This window comes from Diaphorina citri, unplaced genomic scaffold (genome assembly GCF_000475195.1).
Source record: "Diaphorina citri unplaced genomic scaffold, Diaci psyllid genome assembly version 1.1 scaffold737, whole genome shotgun sequence".
Classification (NCBI taxonomy): Eukaryota; Metazoa; Arthropoda; class Insecta; order Hemiptera; family Psyllidae; genus Diaphorina; species Diaphorina citri.
This window is the reverse complement of record NW_007378170.1, coordinates 1-8,080: the sequence shown is the minus strand read 5'-3', so window position 1 is coordinate 8,080 and position 8,080 is coordinate 1. Positions and strand designations below refer to the sequence as shown.

At 39.0% G+C, this 8,080-nt stretch overlaps 1 long non-coding RNA gene across 1 annotated transcript; it reads right to left on the bottom strand.

Annotated features, from left to right (window-relative positions):
- Positions 1-1,438: 1,438 nt before the first annotated feature.
- LOC113468441 lies at positions 1,439-7,875 on the bottom strand. The gene is made up of 2 exons (XR_003392193.1): positions 7,695-7,875; positions 1,439-1,652 (listed from the first exon to the last, which is right to left on the bottom strand). It is a non-coding gene; the product is annotated as an uncharacterized LOC113468441 (long non-coding RNA).
- Between the last annotated feature and the right edge of the window lie 205 nt (positions 7,876-8,080).

The window sequence follows — 8,080 nt, the reverse complement described above, 5'->3', positions numbered from 1 at the left end:
CCAAATAGCTAGTTACTTAAAGCCCACGTCACTAAAAATCTTAGCTATACAGTGATGTTAAACGTTAAACCCTCATCAAATCAAACAAATATTATTTTTTCCCGTGGTCTGTCTTCTACCGTCAGACCATCAGAAGACCGTGGCCTGTCTTCTACCGTCAGACCGTCTGAAGACCGTGGTCTGTCTTCTACCGTCAGACCGTCTGCAGACCGTGGTCTGCATTATACTTAGGTACTAAGAACAAAGATTTCTTTGTTGTTCTGAAACGCTTTCTTCTCGTTTTCGTCTGGAAATAAAATGGCGACTGGCGACTGAAAATGGGCGGGGGTAATAAAAAATAATAATATACCTAATAAAAAATCTCTTGAAAATAAGATGTCAAAGACCTCATTATGACGAGAAGAATCCAAAATTTTTATGATCAAAAAAATTCAGAGCTGCGTCGTTCAAAGCAACTTTACAATTACAACTTTATTACCTTTTTTTATGAACGCCTTCAAATTAAGAACATATGCAATGTGCAACAAAGTAAACTGAACCAAATTTTGTACCTAGGTAGGTACAACCTACGTAAAAAAAGATGTACCTATTACCTAGGTACCTACCGTAACCTACCTCTATAAGTATTACCTATACTTATATTACACAGAAAATACCTATATGGAAATAAAGAACACCATACACACTTTTCTACTTTTAGATAAGATGTTTATTTATTTAATTTTCATTATTTTTTTTTTTTTGTGCCTACCTTCTTCTATCTATTATGTTTCGTGTAAAAAAATTGGTATAGGCAGGTATCTAAACGGCTAAGAAAACTATAAAAAATTGAAAGTAAAAAAAAAAATGTGGATATTTACAAAATCGGAGTATGGGATCAAGCGTGCCGGGAGGCGCGCGAACGTCAAGAGTTCGAAGCGCCGCCCGGCCTATATTAACACGAAACAGAATTTCATCGTTTTTCGCCATTTTCAGCTCAACTTTTCTCCCACTTCCCTTTAACTTTAAGCAAATTATTTATCTACAATAATGTAGGTAATGCAGGCAGTATCTTTTTGTTATTGAAGTTTAGTATCTGAAGAGTGTTTTGCTTTGAAACATATACTCGTATATTAGGTATATCTGTGATTTTTCCTTTCCCAGCCAACAGCGGCGATAGAGATAGAATACATCAGTTCGCCATGGATTACTGAAGTATACGGAAAGTTGTGCGTGATTGGTATTCGCCCGCCATGGCCAGTCAGACCGTCTGGCAGACCTGGGTTTCAATTTGTCTGACAGACGTTAAAACGGTCTGATAGGCCTAGGTCTTTGAAATCGCGGTCTGTCAGTTGGTCGAAGAGTGAATGGCTGCCCTTAGGTGGCTTTTCCAGGCCCCTATCAGCCTGATTGACGTTAATGTGAGTAGGCGGGTAGATTGTCACCAAATAGCTAGTAAAGCCCACGTCACTAAAAATCTTAGCTATACAGTGATGTTAAACGTTAAACCCTCATCAAATCAAACAAATATTATACTCTTCAAGATAATGGTTTTTTTCCAGCTTCATATTTTCATCTTCAGTTCTGTTGGAAATTCTTCATTTTCTGAACGAAACTTTGGCTTCCTTTTTGAGTGCTTCGATCAGAACTAGCGTGAGAACCCCAATACCAACCTGTAATCAAGATCACACAAAAATAGATTGTTACTTTCTTATTATTATTATTGACCTTAGAATGTATCCACAGAGTCACAGAGTTGTAGGGTCCGCTAAGCTGCGGGGACCAACTCCAACGACACGGCGCCGCGGGTCAAAGTTTTTACTAACTACATATACGAGAAAAATATGGAAAGAAGCTCTTTAAACATTTAATGAATTGGTGATTTTTCGTTTCTTCACATTCCAGCCGGTTTCGGAGAAAACGCTGAAAACCATAAAAAAATTTGGGACACCCTGACTTTTATCCTCGAAAATGTCTCTGCCTTTGAGAACAAAACAAGCACGACTGTCCCCCACGCAAGAAATCAGCGGAAATCAATATAATAACGAAATTTATTCAGAAATCCCAGCATTATTCGGAAGGTTTATTTACTTTGCACTCTTTAAACATTTAATGAATTGGTGATTTTTCGTTTCTTCACATTCCAGCCGGTTTCGGAGAAAACGCTGAAAACCATAAAAAAATTGGGACACCCTGACTTTTATCCTCGAAAATGTCTCAGCCTTTGAGAACAAAACAAGCACGACTGTCCCCCACGCAAGAAATCAGCGGAAATCAATACAATAACGAAATTTATTCAGAAATCCCAGCATTATTCGGAAGGTTTATTTACTTTGCATTATACATATTTCTATCATCATGCATGAGCAAACAATGAAAAAACCGGGAGCCCAGCAACTTTAGAGGTAAACGTATTATTCCATAAACATCGAATTTATCCGCCATTTTGATTTCCGTTATAAAAAGAAGACAAACAAAGTCCTTCTATGTTCATGTAACTATGTCTAATATCAATAAAGAACATGATTGATTTCCGTTATAAAAAGAAGACAAACAAAGTCCTTCTATGTTCATGTAACTATGTCTAATATCAATAAAGAACATGATTTTTTTTTCTATGTAGGTACATTTATAACCTACGTAGGTAGATATTTATGAACAAATTTTCGTCGTAAAAATCGTTTCTGTCCATATACATGAACATTGTACTCCTTGAATGATTGCCACTGTCGTCATTAGAAGGAAAAGAAGTATCACGGAAGTCATATAAACGGCCTTTTTCGGCCTTTGTAATTTTTAAATTGTATATACCTACGTATACTTAATATTGAGAAGAAATTCCTTAGGTACCTATAGACTAGGATCGAACCCTAGCCCTCCTGATTACCAGGACCAGACGTCTTGACCATTACACCACCGAGGCAGTAGGTACTGTCGAAGTCGAATTTTGTAGTGGTCAACTTCAGTACCAAATGGAGAACATTAAATTTTCGTCGTAAAAATCGTTTCTGTCCATATACATGAACATTGTACTCCTTGAATGATTGCCACTGTCGTCATTAGAAGGAAAAGTATCACGGAAGTCATATCAACGGCCTTTTTCGGCTTTTGTAATTTTTATTGTACTTACTTATACTTAATATTGAGAAGAAATTCCTTACCTAGACTAGGATCGAACCCTAGCCCTCCTGATTACCAGGACCAGACGTCTTGACCATTACACCACCAAGGCAGTAGGTAGGTAGGTACTGTCGAAGTCGAATTTTGTAGTGGTCAACTTCAGTACCAAATGGAGAACATTATGTAGAAAAGAACCATCGAAATTTTTACTTGTTTTCTGGTTGAATTTCCACACTTTTTGATTACCTAATTGAAAGGCCTATCGGAAAAACGGCGAAAGTCGAGAAATCGCGTTTGAAGTTTGAAATGATAATTCCTTAGCGCATGAGTTGGTTGACAAGAACTCGTGTAACTGCGTGAAAAAAGGAGCTATAGTTAGCTTGGTTGGTGGCGCGTCTGCCTTGTAAGCGCTAGGCCGCGAGTTCGATTCCCGCCCGGGGCGGATTTTATCCTGATGGGATAATGTTCGTTCTCGGAATTCCAGAGCGCCCTACAGTTCACAAGCACTTTTAATTTTATTTTATTTATTTATATTTATTAGAGTGTGCCAACATACTAGAACATGTTATATACACTACTTTTAATTTTAATGTCTAAATAAGGCAACCGTACTCTGTCGACCTTTTCGCTAGACTTTGTCTCACGAGACCAAGTCTACCGAAAAAGTCCACAGTGTACTGGCACCTTAATACAATGTAGGTATCTACTTATTTGTCGCTACAGAATAACTATGATCGCACATAAAAAAGTCTAGGCAACTTTTTATTGCGAAATCTTTCCTGAGAGAACGACGAAAATAAGGCATAAATTTCGGACGATCCCATAAATTGAACCGACTCTAACTAAATCTGGATAGATAAAGCATCATTGTTCACAAAAGAAGAGGCAACTTTTTATTGCGAAATCTTTCCTGAGAGAACGGCGAAAATAAGGCATAAATTTCGGACGATCCCATAAATTGAACCGACTCTGACTAAATCGGGATAGATAAAGCATCATTGTTCACAAAAGACGATTATGACAAAGTTGTTGGGACCATGCTACTTCTAGATGAGGGAACAAAATGAAAACAAATCAAAAGAATAAAAGAGAGAGAGAGAGATAGAGAGAACGCCTGAAAACACGCTGATAACATATGAGTGGGAGAGAGAGAGAGAGAGCAGAGAGAGAGGCGGGTAGCAATGGAATTTTCAAAAGAAAAATGACATTAAGAAAATCAATTCATCAAACTGCTTTTTCCCCGTGTGTGTGTGTGTGTGTGTGTGTGTGTCTCTCTCACTCTTCCTTTCTCTCTGCTTTACTTTTTTAATTTCTATTTTTACCTATCTCCCTCTTTCTTCATTATGTCTCTGTCTCTCTCTCTCCTACCCTTTTTTCTGTTATTCCAATACTCGCTTCTAATAAATACTTACATAATAACTATGTACGTACATATGTAGGTAGAGGTACCCAAGGATATTTCCAAAATAAAGAGAGCTGATATTGATACGCCACGCCAGTAGGTTGAGTAGGTACTTTAGGTTTGTGAATAACTTACCTACCTACCTAGGTAAGAATTGTATTATTATTATTATTATTATTATTATTATGAGGATAATCACTCATTTATTGAGGTATTTCGCATATACATAGGCTCACAAAAACAATATGTATAGGTATTTGTTCCACGTTGAATCTTGAATATTACTTCTTCTGTGTTGTAGGTGTAGGTACTAGTTGACATCCATGCTCAAACATTTTCTAATGATGGAGGTTGTCGACAAGATGACAGATTTCTGACACATTCCAATTAGATACTCAGGGTTCTTCAAGCCGCAGGATTCCAAGGCAGACTTCAGGTTTTTGTGAATTAACCCATTAGCACTTATCAACCTGACAGGTACGGCTGAAAAGGTCCGTCTGTCAGGACTACCTGATGAGCACACTCACTATCAGGTAGACATGATCAGGTCTATCTGATAGTGAGTGGCTGGCCTAAGACAGGGAACATCTTGGTGTCCGAGTTTAATGGTTTTGACTTGTGATGACCACAGCACTGGGTTTGTGGCGTTTCCTTGCATAGGCCAAGACTCGAGAAGATTTTTATTGACCGGAAGTTGGGATAATAACTTGCCATTCAACTAAGTCTAGTGTGAACCATTAGACGAGGTATCTCAGGCCACTAAGTCCACATTAGTGCATCAGACAGTGTGCGTGGACCTTAAAGATCTCGTCTTTAAGGTCCGAAAGAAAGACACACTATCACGTCACGTGAGCTGTGGCTACTATCAACGGATTTACCTAGCTACATTATTAAGGGAAAACTTTGAACTACATCTTTCTTACTCCCCATGAGTACACGTAACCTGCCGTGACGTGATGTGATAGTGGTGTGTTTCTACGTTTAAGGTTCACGCACACTTATTCGTCACGTATACGTTCGGTCACCTTAGTTCATATTACTCCATATCTTGTTCAATATTACTTTACAGTCCGTCTCTGTTGTGGATAAGTATGTTTCTACTTCAATATCTCCACTGGTATATCTCCACATCTTTAAAGATTTAAAGATTTGGGTTTTTAAAAGATGAGTGTTCCACCGCCGTTTTTTTTTCGTAGCAATGGAACAACTGCTACATTAGACGCATGTGGCCTGTGTCGTAGCATGTCCATCCCGTAGTATGCCTCTCATCAGATGGGCGAGAAGAGACACAATACTTCCCATTTAGGTGCTGGGTCAACACGAGAACACCAGAAAGTAACCCGTTGAAATATTTGCAATCGAAAAACGAGTAGGTACAAATTTTTGTCGATGGTGGGATTCGAACCCGGGACCTTCTGCATGGCAAGCAAGCGCGTTACCACTAGACCAACCGTGCCCCGTAAATGGATGGTTCTTTTCTGCTTAACGATGTCCACCTCAGCACAGTACCTCGGTATGTTACCTCTATTTTTTCAGCCAATTTTTTCTTCATTTTATGTTAGGTAGTTATGTTTTTCGTCTCATAATGTTCATGGTTGGTGACATTATTATGAACTACAATAGTCTGCTTAACGATGTCCACCTCAGCACAGTACCTCGGTATGTTACCTCTATTTTTTCAGCCAATTTTTTCTTCATTTTATGTTAGGTATGTTTTTCGTCTCATAATGTTCATGGTTGGTGACATTATTATGAACTACAATAATGATAGTCCTGTCGGTGACAGTTCATAATATTCTACAATGCTTATTGAAATCATCCAAGTGAATGTAATTCTTGATAAAAAAAAAGTAAAGAGAAAAAAATAGGAAAAAGAAGCTTACCTATATTATTTACTTTGATAAAATATATTTTACTTCTCTCTCTCTCTCTCTCTCTCTCTTAAAAGGAGGAAGAGGAGGAGGAGAGAAAGAAGGAGGAGGAGGAAGAAGAAGAAGAAGAAGAAGGAGGAGGAGGAGGAGGGGGAAGAAGAAGGAGAAGAAGAATCTGAGAAGGTCTATTTGAAAAAATATAGCCATAGATAACTTGACGCTGCACGTATGCACGTAGCATCAAGGCTGCACATAATGATAGTCCTGTCGGTGACAGTTCATAATATTCTACAATGCTTATTGAAATCATCCAAGTGAATGTAATTCTTGATAAAAAAAAGTAAAGAGAAAAAATAGGAAAAGAAGCTTACCTATATTATTTACTTTGATAAAATATATTTTACTTCTCTCTCTCTCTCTCTTAAGAAAAAGGAGGAAGAGGAGGAGGAGAGAAAGAAGGAGGAGGAGGAAGAAGAAGAAGGAGGAGGAGGAAGAAGAAGAAGAAGAAGGAGGAAGAAGAAGAAGGAGGAGGAGGAGGAAGAAGAAGAAGGAGGAGGAGGAGGAAGAAGAAGAAGAAGAAGAAGAAGAAGAAGAAGAAGAAGAATCTGAGAAGGTCTATTTGAAAAAGGATAGCCATAGTGACCATAGTCCATAGATAACTTCACGCTGCACGTAGCATCAAGGCTGCAAAAAAACTGAACGGGACGCCGGGACACCCCCTGAAATTCGGGACTGTCCCGGCCAATTCGGGACGTTTGGCAAGCCTAGCCATAGATAACTTCACGCTGCACGTAGCATCAAGGCTGCACAAGCATTGTGCTTTACTTTATCGTACGATTATGACAAACTTGTTGGGACCATGCTACTTCTAGATGAGGGAACAAAATGAAAACAAATCAAAAGAATAAAAGAGAGAGAGAGAGAGATAGAGAGAACGCCTGAAAACACGCTGATAACATATGAGTGGGAGAGAGAGAGAGAGAGCGATTATGACAAAGTTGTTGGGACCATGCTACTTCTAGATGAGGGAACAAAATGAAAACAAATCAAAAGAATAAAGGGAGACCCGGGTTCGATTCCCGGCGGGGTCAAGAAATTTGTACCATGCAAATGATTGATTCCGTGACTGGCTGTTTCGGGGCCCACTTAGCCTCGTGAGGAAAATGAGTAGCTATGACATGTAAATGCGCATAGCGACCGGTGTCAGCATGGTAGGTAAACATTGGATGTTAGGATTATTGAGATATTGGGAAAATCCTACAATTGCTGCAGTGAGCACCAAAGTTGTGACATAATAACACAAAAAAACTGCATTTACTCACTTGTAGTGCAGACAGGGCAATGCAGATGCCGGCTATCCAGTAGGATTTATCCTGTAACATCCACGTGATCTCATCCACACATCCATGGAAGAACGGATTACCGGTAACTGTATCTCGACACTCACTGGGAAGTGGCTGTCTGTATTGGATGTAGTCCAGAGCGCCATCCGCACCACAACATCCAATCTGAAACATAGGGGAGGAGAAAGAGGTTTTTCAAGTTGGAAAATTTGGCGTAAAAAATGTTCAAAGTTCAAAATCAGTGGTAGGTACGGATGATGGTGCGTTTTGTGCGAACAAAATCAGTGTTTGTTCGGTTGATGGTGCGTTGCATCTTGAGTTCACATCCTTCCTGAAAAGAATAGCCTCAACACTAAGTGCAAAAT